Source organism: Pseudophryne corroboree, chromosome 9 (genome assembly GCF_028390025.1).
Source record: "Pseudophryne corroboree isolate aPseCor3 chromosome 9, aPseCor3.hap2, whole genome shotgun sequence".
Taxonomy (NCBI): domain Eukaryota; kingdom Metazoa; phylum Chordata; class Amphibia; order Anura; family Myobatrachidae; genus Pseudophryne; species Pseudophryne corroboree.
In genome coordinates this window covers 297,478,091-297,490,291 of record NC_086452.1, presented here as the reverse complement: position 1 = coordinate 297,490,291, position 12,201 = coordinate 297,478,091, and positions in this window count along the sequence as shown.

Sequence of the window (12,201 nt, the reverse complement as noted above, 5' to 3'; positions counted from 1 at the left end):
TTTGCACATACCTTGAATTTGGTGGTGCAGAATTATTTAAAAAACGAGAGGGGCGTGCAAGAGATGCTGTCGGTGGCCAGAAGAATTGCGGGACACTTTCGGCGTACAGGCACCACGTACAGAAGACTGGAGCAACACCAAAAACGCCTGAACCTGCCCTGCCATCATCTGAAGCAAGAAGTGGTAACGAGGTGGAATTCAACCCTCTATATGCTTCAGAGGTTGGAGGAGCAGCAAAAGGCCATTCAAGCCTATACAACTGAGCACGATATAGGAGGTGGAATGCACCTGTCTCAAGCGCAGTGGAGAATGATTTCAACGTTGTGCAAGGTTCTGCAACCTTTTGAACTTGCCACACGTGAAGTCAGTTCAGACACTGCCAGCCTGAGTCAGGTCATTCCCCTCATCAGGCTTTTGCAGAAGAAGCTGGAGACATTGAAGGAGGAGCTAACACAGAGCGATTCCGCTAGGCATGTGGGACTTGTGGATGGAGTCCTTAATTCGCTTAACAAGGATTCACGGGTGGTCAATCTGTTGAAATCAGAGCACTACATTTTGGCCACCGTGCTCGATCCTAGATTTAAATCCTACCTTGGATCTCTCTTTCCGGCAGACACAAGTCTGCTGGGGTTCAAAGTACTGCTGGTGAGAAAATTGTCAAGTCAAGCGGAACGCGACCTGTCAACATCTCCTCCTTCACATTCTCCCGCAACTGGGGGTGCGAGGAAAAGGCTCAGAATTCCGAGCCCACCCGCTGGCGGTGATGCAGGGCAGTCTGGAGCGACTGCTGATGCTGACATCTGGTCCGGACTGAAGGACCTGACAACGATTACGGACATGTCGTCTACTGTCACTGCATATGATTCTCTCCCCATTGAAAGAATGGTGGAGGATTATATGAGTGACCGCATCCAAGTAGGCACGTCAGACAGTCCGTACTTATACTGGCAGGAAAAAGAGGCAATTTGGAGGCCCTTGCACAAACTGGCTTTATTCTACCTAAGTTGCCCTCCCACAAGTGTGTACTCCGAAAGAGTGTTTAGTGCCGCCGCTCACCTTGTCAGCAATCGGCGTACGAGGTTACATCCAGAAAATGTGGAGAAGATCATGTTCATTAAAATGAATTATAATCAATTCCTCCGTGGAGACATTCACCAGCAGCAATTGCCTCCACAAAGTACACAGGGAGCTGAGATGGTGGATTCCAGTGGGGACGAATTGATAATCTGTGAGGAGGGGGATGTACACGGTGATATATCGGAGGATGATGATGAGGTGGACATCTTGCCTCTGTAGAGCCAGTTTGTGCAAGGAGAGATTAATTGCTTCTTTTTTGGTGGGGGTCCAAACCAACCCGTCATTTCAGTCACAGTCGTGTGGCAGACCCTGTCACTGAAATGATGGGTTGGTTAAAGTGTGCATGTCCTGTTTATACAACATAAGGGTGGGTGGGAGGGCCCAAGGACAATTCCATCTTGCACCTCTTTTTTCTTTCATTTTTCTTTGCGTCATGTGCTGTTTGGGGAGTAGTTTTTGGAAGGGCCATCCTGCGTGACACTGCAGTGCCACTCCTAGATGGGCCAGGTGTTTGTGTCGGCCACTTGGGTCGCTTATCTTAGTCACACAGCTACCTCATTGCGCCTCTTTGTTTCTTTGCGTTATGTGCTGTTTGGGGAGTGTTTTTTGGAAGGGCCATCCTGCGTGACACTGCAGTGCCACTCCTAGATGGGCCAGGTGTTTGTGTCGGCCACTAGGGTCGCTTAGCTTACTCACACAGCTACCTCATTGCGCCTCTTTGTTTCTTTGCGTCATGTGCTGTTTGGGGAGTGTTTTTTGGAAGGGCCATCCTGCGTGACACTGCAGTGCCACTCCTAGATGGGCCAGGTGTTTGTGTCGGCCACTAGGGTCGCTTAGCTTACTCACACAGCTACCTCATTGCGCCTCTTTTTTTTCTTCTTTGCGTCATGTTCTGTTTGGGGGGTGTTTTTTGGAAGGGCCATCCTGCGTGACACTGCAGTGACACTCCTAGATGGGCCAGGTGTTTGTGTCGGCCACTTGGGTCGCTGAGCTTAGTCATCCAGCGACCTCGGTGCAAATTTTAGGACTAAAAATAATATTGTGAGGTGTGAGGTGTTCAGAATAGACTGAAAATGAGTGGAAATTATGGTTATTGAGGTTAATAATACTTTGGGATCAAAATGACCCCCAAATTCTATGATTTAAGCTGTTTTTTAGGGTTTTTTTAAAAAAACACCCGAATCCAAAACACACCCGAATCCGACAAAAAAAATTCGGTGAGGTTTTGCCAAAATGCGTTCGAACCCAAAACACGGCCGCGGAACCGAACCCAAAACCAAAACCCGAAAAATTTCCGGTGCTCATCACTAATTGTCATACAACATGGGCACACATTAATGATCAGCCCTTTGATGTCTATTATACAGTTTCTTATGAGCAAATAGATGTTTAGACAGGCTCAATAAAACATTTCTGTAGCTAGCACTGTGTGAATTTGATTTAAATTGAGATATTCTATACACCTGAATATAACTGCCATGCTCCCCTTATAGAGTATATAGACCACTGGGAAAAAATTAAACAGTGGTGATTAAGGGGAGTAGTATTAATCTACACTTGTCTGGGTTGGCTGTATATTTAGACAGCAATTTTTGCAGTAGATAGATGCCTAAGCTGGCCTATCAGTGTGACAGTATCATGCAAAACTGCTAGTCTTCTTGAGAACACAGCCACAACAGCAGGATACCCAGCAAGGAGTTATGGCTAGGGAATACACACTACAATAGGGGTATTTTTCAATATCAAATATTAAAGAATAAATTATCAGCGTGTTACTGTACACCGGTATTATTAAAGGTAATAACAACCTTACGTCTATAACAGACATAACCATCATCCGGTTTTTTGCATTGTTGTATCTAATACTCTCACGATCTTACTATATAGCAACAAACGTTGCATTGGGATCTATAAATTTGAGAATCTATTAAAAATAGTACAACATTGATATATTTTGTAACTCGTCATATACATTACTGGCAAAAAATTCAGCGGTGGTATTATGAAAATAAATGAATTACATAAAAAACGCTTCTGAATTACAGGTTCTGTTAACTGGTAAACCATAACAGCGCACTAGCACCTTTTTTTTTACATATTCTTTACACATAATTTAATTTATTTTTTCATACACGTTATTCTGTCTCTATACAATTTCTTTTAAATATTTCACTCAGTTGTCCCCCTTAGAATAAAGGGGACATATAATACATCATATGTGATAACAATAAAGGTATTTACATCACATATGGGTATTGAGAATCTTTCCAGTAGTCAACATTATTACCTACAAATTATTTGAAAAATAATACATTCGTAATTAGTTCTTATTCAGGGAATGAGTGCAGCTATAAAAAGTTGATTTGCTTTGTTTCTTAAATCAATATCCCGTCATTTTTGCAGAAAGGTGGTTGTGTCCTTCAGGTAAGTAGCCTGATTCTGAATAACTGGTTGTAAATAATAATCCACATACTTTGCTATATTCGAAAATAACGATTCCCTCGCCGCAATTATAGGGCGCCCTGGCGGCTGGACAGGATTTTTATGTAGCTTAGGGATCGTGTAAAAGACAGGCACATACGGAGAGGTAACTACCAGAGCCTTCCTAGTGGCACTGGAGATAATACCATTTATCTCCGCCTGTGATAAAATGGAATTCAATTCCCCAGTATATTCAGATGTAGGATCAACCATCAATCTGCTATACACAGATTCATCATCAAGCTGGCGATAAGCTTCTGACTTGTAGTCTGTCAAATCTTGAATCACAATGCCGCCCCCCTTATCGGCAGGGCGCACCGTGATGTCAGGATAGGATGACAGATCACGTAAAGCCAGGCGCTGCGCTTTGGTAAGATTATTGACACTTGAATTAGAAAGATTACCACATTCATCAATACATTGTGATAAAGTCCTGGTAAAGACTTTGATTGCAGGATTAGTGGAATATGGATCAAAAGAAGATCTAGATCTAATCGGGCAATCAGCAGAATTAAGGGTCATATCGGGTCTGGTGTTGAAGAACTCCTTCAAGCGTAACTGTCTACTGAACCTACTGAGGTCAATCCTACTGTCCAAATCATTATGTTCGTTGGTAGGAACGAAATTCAAACCTTTAGACAGTACGCTAATCTCATCCTCTGTAAAGGATCTTGAAGATAGGTTATAAATTACTTCTTCGGTTTTGCGCCTTTGGCAACCTTGCCTTTCACACTGCCCGCCGCGTCGGGTTCTGGCTCTGCGGGTAAATCCCTCTGGGCCCTGGTTTGGACCCCCAAAGGGGCTGATGGTGCGGCAGGACGTCGTCTGGAACTGGCACGATCCGTCTCACTATTCGAGGTGCCGCTAGAGGTCTCTGTCTCTAATTGGAAGCGGCGTGTTCTTCTATTGGTCCTTGGCCGATATAAATTGGGTTTGGCAGTGTTATTTGCCCAAAAGTACACCTTGTTTTCCGCATAATCTTTTCTGACAGTGGCAAATTTCTTAGCTTTAAACTTTACCAAATCAGCTTTATATTTCTCCACTTGTGTAGCCAGCTTGGCAATCCAATCTCCGCTGTTATCCTCACTCAAAATAGGTAGCGTGGTAAATTCCAGATCTTGTATCTTTATCCGTATTTCTCCTAACTCCCTCGTTGCTTCCTCAATCACTAGAAGTACCAAATCGAAGGAGGCTTTATTGAGCACCGCGGCCCATTTGCAGCAAAATTCGCGGTTATGGCGGCCTATGGTAGGAGTATTCCGAATGCGAAAACCCCTAGGCAACATCCGCTCCCGGTAATAGTCCGACAAACAGACCCCGTGTAAATAGAAATCTGTTTTTATCCAGGAAACCAGGCAACTATAAGTGCACCGGGTGCACTACCTGTCTATATCTTGAGACAGGTGACTATGTGGTTCATCCGCATACGGGGAAAAGAATTAAAATCAAACAGGTTTTAACGTGCACTAGTAAGTTCGTAGTGTACTGCATTAGGTGTCCATGCGGCCTATTTTATATAGGTAAAACTAGCTGTCAATTTAAAGAGCGTATGTCCCAGCACAGAAGTGCAATTAAACAAATCTTGGAAGGTAAAATTATTGATCAGCCAGTGGCGAAGCATTTTAAATTACATCAACATGGATTAGCTACTTTACGCTACAAAATGCTAGAACATGTACCTTTGTCTAAACGAGGAGGAGATAGACATAGGATACTTTTGCAGAAAGAAGCCAGGTGGATACACCGGTTAAACACGGTATCCCCTAACGGCTTAAATGAGACTCTTTCACTAACATGCTTTCTATAACATAGATATGGTTAAGATGGTTAACTTTCATAATAGATAATTTAGGACATCTTTGAGAGGATTTAGCATAATGAGTCTTTTTGTACTCGTATTTTTACAGTGGCGCTGGCATTCCGGTCCCGGAGTTTTCTCTTGAATGTTTGTTTTTAAGTTGTCATGGTGATGGGTTAGTCACGATAGCCGGAAGTGTGCCGTTGTCAGGACAACTATGTCCGTGGATGATGACGCAACCGGAAGTTGGTCCCGGCGTGGACGCCGTGGACATGGCACTAGTGGTGGTTCTTAGAGTGTATAAAGGTAAGAGTTATGTAATGTTATATTTTTACTTCTGAAGACGGTTATATTTAAACCGAAACGTTAAGACACAATCCTTGAGTCAGCTCGAGTTTTGTTTTATGAGAAGTCCGTGAGTGCCGCCTATTTCCTTTTCATATATATATATATATATATATATATATATATATATATATATATATTCCTATATGTATAGGGGGGGCACCAACATTTTATCATGCCTCCGGGCGACTGGTGTCCTTCCTTATTTTATACTGAGCCATATGGGCAGAAGCAGCCAGAGCTTCATACACGAGCACTTAAGCAAAGTTGCGTATCCCACCTCCAGGTGTCCGCAGCTGAATTCCGACAGTCTGATGGGCATCACATGTAGCATCCAATGGCTGGCAACTGTAGGAAACATTTTTTTATGTAAAAATGACTTCAATCGAATCCATGGTTGCAAACCATTGGTTTCCAATGGCCATCCCTAATAGATTTCAGATTCTAACCAATGTTTCATCTTTTTTTGTAAGTAAGCTAGCTACCCTGGCGAGGGGGGGGGGATTCAATTAGCGTGGTAAATTGCAGTGCTGGAGGTATTCAATCAGCAGCAAAATTCCCCATGCGAAAGTCCCCGCAGACGGACTGAACCACGCAGCTCTTGGAGCTGCGAGGTAAAGTCCACGTAAACCCCCCCCAGAGAAACGGGACATGGGTGGGAAATAAAACATTGATTCCGCAGATTACCTGGAATCGCTGGGTTTCCGCACATGAATCCTGATTTTTCGGCGCAGGAATATGGCTATTTAATTAAATAGACTTTTTCGCGACACAGGATTTTTTGCTGGCAGTTAGTCGCGGAGTAAACCTTTGCGTGTAATTGAATACCCCCCTTAAATTAGGTATGGGACTTTGAAAGAAAACATTAGTAGTACCAATGTTTTTAACATTAATCACAAAACATTGTTTAGCGTAGCGTGTATTAAGAGAGAAGGGGGTCAGTGCGTATTCTCCGTCCGGGCCCACTCCTTTCTAGCCAGCAGTGCATTAGTGAGCACTAGTAGACTCTGGCGTTGTGTGAGAGTCTACTGCGCTTGTGCAGGTCTCCGGAGAAATGGCTTGGCAGCCATTTTCCCATTAAATTTTCTATTGCAGATGAGCAAGATGCTGGGATAATGGGCACTGAACCATTTTCACAGTAATTTGTGCAGTGCTGGAGATGCCGACACAGGACTCCGGAGCGGTAAGTATTGAAGAAATGGTACATGGTTTTTGGTGTGGGCCCCCTGCCGTAGAGCTGGTGCAAGCTTCGATGGTGCACCAGTGGTGTGTCCAAAGATGCACAGTGGTGGAAGTACACTTTTTCAGGACACTGCAATTGAAAACGCGGTATTATCAGTAGATGTAGACAAGACTGCATCAAAAGAAGCAGATGTCTGTGTCCACTGCAGAATCAAGCTCTCTGTCTCCTCCCTCTGCTCCTCACACTGATGACATCTCTGCTGACATCGCCAAAGTCTGTCACATGCCACGCATGCAGTGAGTGACTGACACTGCCACTCACTACTTAATTACCAATAGTTGCCAGATTAACTTCCCTCTTTATTGAACTAGGAGTGTGTTGCTGCACAGACTCCAGTCTTTCTGTTCTTCAGGGAGACTTCATGTCCTATCCCAAGATGGCCACCGAGATCCCAGAGGTTTGCACACCGACCACTGAGCATACAGCGATCTGGCCCGCGCTGCTAATCGCAAGGTACCGGGGCGCAGTGGCGGAACTGTTGGAGGCAGTGGAGTCAGCTGCCGCCGGGCTCCTGACCTCAAGGGGGCACCTGTCCTCCATTGCCTCCCACTGCCCGACAATCCAGTGCCGAATGTGGATGTCAGTGTCGTGACACAGCTGCAGCAGCTGCCTCCTCGTATCCACAGAGACGAGCTTGCAGCTGGCTGCAGCTAGGGAGAGCTCCAGCGCACAGCTGATCACAGGCACTACCAGAAGAGCTGGCCGTCTGAAGCTCTCTCTTCCTCCATCCTGCTGCTAGCCGAAGGTAGGCACTGGCAACACCTGCCTCATGCTGCTGCACTGTGTATGTGTGGTGTATGTGTGGTGTGTGTGGTGTATGTGTGTGTATGGGGTTGATTACTGGGGTATCTTTAATAAATATTGGCAACACTGACTGTGTTTATGTGTGTTGATGTTTTGAAGGGAGGTGTGTGTGTCTGTGTGTTTTAACGAAAGTTGTGTGTTTAAGTGAAAAATACGTGTGTGTGTGTGTGTGTGTGTGTGTGTGTGTGTGTGTGTGTGTGACGTGTGTGTGTGATTGTGTGTGTAATTAAATGAGGCGTGTGTGTGTGTGTGCAATTGTGTGTGTAAGTGTGTGTGTAATTAAATAAGGTGTGGTGTGTGTGTGTAATTGTATGTGTAGTTGAAAGAGGCATGTGTGTGTCTGTTTAATTGAAAGAGGCATGTGTGTGTAATTGTGGGTGTGTAACTGTGTGTTTGTGTGTAATTGAAATAGGCGTGTGTGTATGTAAGTGAAAGGCATGTGAGTGTGTAAGTGAAAGGCATGTGAGTGTGTGTGTGTGTAATTGAATGAGGCGTGGTGTGTGTGTGTAATTGTGTGTGTGTAATTGAAAGAGGCATGGGTGTGTGTGTGTGTGTGTGTGTGTGTAATTGTGTGTGTGTAATTGAAAGATGCATATGTGTGTAAGTGAAAGAGGCATGTGAGTGTGGGTTTACGTGAGAGGCATGTGAGTGTGTGTAAGTAAAAGACATGCATGTGTGTGTAAGTGAAAGATGTGTGTGTGTAATTGAAAGAGGCATGTGTGTGTCTGTTTAATTGAAAGAGGTTTGTGTGAGTGAAAGAGGTATGTGTAGCTATACTACTATTGTGAAAGTACTATTGTGAGTACGCTGCTACTGTTCACCCCAAGTACCAGATATCTACATATGGCGTGTATATATATATATATATATATATATATAGATCATGTATGGCCCGGCACTCCTCCTCTGAATATAGCGCCCCGGTGCCCTCAGCAACACTTGTAGGTAGTCGGGAAAAAAACTGCGGCACTCAGGGTCTTGTATTAGTGTGAAGATGTATTAGAAATACATGACAGAGAACATCAACGTTTCGGGGGATCTAACCCCGTTGTCAAGATGTGAGAGAGTGAAGAAAGTGCTGAAGGTGACTTACCTATAAAGCGAAGAAACCCGCCAAACCGCCAGTGAGCGTCCGTCCGTGTTCCCGGTACGCAGAGCGGCGCTGTGTGGTGACGTGCGTGCGCGGCTCGTGATGACGTGGCTGCTCGGTTGCTAGGCAGCAGTCGGGACGCCGAGGACGGGATGCGTGCACGTGACCTGGGCATAATAACAAAGATCAGTGCAGTGCGACCTCCCCAGAACCCTTGTAGAGACATAGTAAAGGCATCTAGAGTAACATGAAAAACCAATCCTGGCAATGAAGGAAAAAAGGGGAGGGGGAGGGGGGGTTTATACGAGCCCGTTGTGAGCCACCCTATGTTGGTATATGGGCAAGCAGCATGCAAGACCGTGAACCGTACGTCCCTGATAATGTATGAAAATATATAGAAAGGAGAGGGAAAAACAGAGTGCAGTAAATGGAATAAAGACACTAAGTTACCCAACAGAACAGACAAAGCTAAACAAAGCTGAGATCATGCCGGGTATTGACCATGGTCCAGCATTTCTTGTAATCGTAAAGGCTGTGTTGTTGGAAAATCATCCAAATGTACTCCACACTATTCTTTCGTTTAGTCCATCTGACTGGGTAGTGTTGAGTCTGTAAATCCAAGAAGACTCCCTGCGAAGGAGTTGTCCATCCCTGTCACCCCCTCTGAGGGATTTTGGAACGTGATCTATGATGATATGCTTAAGATCAGATAGGCAGTGCCTTGCTTCGTAGAAGTGTCTGGCCACCGGTTGTTCCGAAGAACTCCCGGCGAGGGCCGCCTTGATTGCGGAGCGGTGTAAAGCCATGCGTTCCCGTAAGGATCTGATAGTCTTGCCCACGTAGCATAAGCCACATGGGCAAGTGATCAGGTAAATGATGTAGGTGGAGGTGCAGGTTACCACGTGACGCATGACAATCTTTCTACCTGTCCGTGGTACGATGAAAGTGGAACCCGTCAACATGTGGCTGCAGGTTGTGCAGCCCAAGCAGCGGTAGCACCCTGGCTTCTTGATCAGAAATGAGTCCTTTTGAGACCGGATGGGAGAGCTCGAAATGTTGGAAATGTCGGTGTGCACTACCAAGTCCTTGATGTTACGGCCTCTTCTATAGCACATCATTGGAGTCTTGTGCTTGAAGGGTAGACGTGGGTCAGAAGATACAATTGGCCAGAGCGCTCTGTTAGCTCTGTTCAGTACCGCACTGCAGGTGTCGAATGTAGTGGTCCAGATGATTCTGTTGTCAGTGGACCTCTTCCTGGTTTGTAATAAAGTGGAACGGGCTAACTGTAGTACCTCCTTTTTGATGGCCTCCAGTGTAGTGCATTCGTAGCCTCTAGCGGTGAATCTTGACACCATCTTGTCCAATTCCTCCTCCAGGAGGTCAGGTTGACTGTTGATTCGAGCTACCCTCATCATTTGAGATCTGGGAAGACCCAGTTTCAGTGATTGCGGATGGTGGCTGTTGGCTTGCAGAAGAGTGTTTTTATCGGTGGGTTTATTGTATACACTGGTCTGTAGGCTCCCCGCCTTGATGGCAACCTGGACATCCAGGTAATTAATAGATGACATGGACCAATGAAAGGTGATTTTGAGTGTCGAAGGTCTGTCATTGATGGATTCCAACAGTGATTTCAAAGCTGGTTCACCTCCTGTCCAAATGATGAACAGGTCGTCTATGTACCTGGTAAATAGTGCTATATATTGAACGATGGACTGATCTTGGAAGAACATGAGGACCTCTTCCTGGAACATGTACACGTTAGCGTATGACGGTGCCACGTTACTTCCCATCGCGCACCCGATTCTCTGTTGATAGAATCGGCCGTCAAAGATGAAATAATTTCGTGTAAGAGTTAATTCCAATAATGTCATGAAGAGGTCCAGGTCGACATCCTCCATCTTCTCTTTCACCAGGAAAGTTCTCATGGCTTCTAGACCCCCGGCATGCGGGATGCTGGTATACAGACTGCAAATGTCCACCGTGCAGAGGATTGCTCCCTCGGGGACTGTGCCATAGTTGTCCAATAAACGCAGAAAGGATGTGGTGTCTTTCAAATACGTCGCCTGCTTGAGGACCAACGGCTGCAACATGTAGTCAAGGAACTGGGAAATGGGCTGATAAAGGGATTGTCTGGCAGAAATTATCGGGCGACCAGGGGGAGTCTCGAGATTTTTGTGTATTTTAGGAACAGTAAACAAAACAGGAACTACCGGAAACTTCTGTGTAAGTGCCTTGTGTAGCTTTTCAGAAATGAGGTTCTGTGAACAGGCTGTTGCCAAGATGGTATCCAATTCTTGTTTGTACTGTGCCGTGGGATCACCATCCAATAGGCTGTACGTATTGGGGTCTGCTAGTTGAGTCAGAATTTCCGAACGATAGTATGTCATGTCAAGGATCACCACCCCGCCCCCTTTGTCTGCGGGGCGGATGACTATGTCGGTGTAAGATCCCAGGTTCCTGAGTGCTGCCCATTCCTGCTTGGACAAATTATGATGATGCTGCTGGTTTGCCCTAGTGTATTTGCTGGTTGCTTCATCTACCAAGCGTATGTACGTCTTGATGGAAGAGTTGGCGGACTGTGGGTCAAAAGTAGAATGACTCCTTTTGTTCAAAAACGGTTGAAAAATGGTTGTTTCGGCAGACTCTTGTTTGGGATGCTGTGCAAAATATTCCTGTCTGCGGAGCTTCCTGGCAAATTGATACAGGTCAATCTTCCACTCTAGATCCTTGTGTTGATTGGTGGGGACAAATGACAGGCCATTGTTGAGAACTTCTGTTTCGGCAGGCGTAAGGGTGCGTTGAGAGAGATTGTAGATCATGTTTTGTTTTTTGCAGCCCGATCTTTTAAGTCTCGTGTTCTGGCCGCCCCTGCGGGTGGGCGGCCTCTTGCCTTGGACTGTGATGCGGCTGCCATGCCTAAAGGGACGGCCTGCGAGTCTTGTGAGCCGTCAGAGTCAGCGACAGCAAATTCGCTGTCGCTGTTGGACGAGGCTGCAGATCTAGAAGTATTCTCTCTGCGCCGACGCCATCCTTGTCTCGGTTTTGGTCGAAATGTCTGGGAGCTATTGGAACCGCTTCCCATGATCCACCTGTAGACCCTGTTGTTATCATAGTCGTCCTGTACAATATCATGTTTATTCTTCTTAAACTTGATCAGGTCCCTGCGATAGGTGTCGCATTGGGAACGTAATTTCGATAGCCAGTCATGTGATGTGTCCCCTTGTAGTACAGGTAGGTGGTCAATTTCAAACGATGTGATTTTTTCTTTTACCAATTTCAGTTCCCTCCCGGCTTCTTCAATCACCAGCAACATGAGGTCCATGCTGCATTTATTGGTGATCCCTATCCACTTTTTGCAAAAGT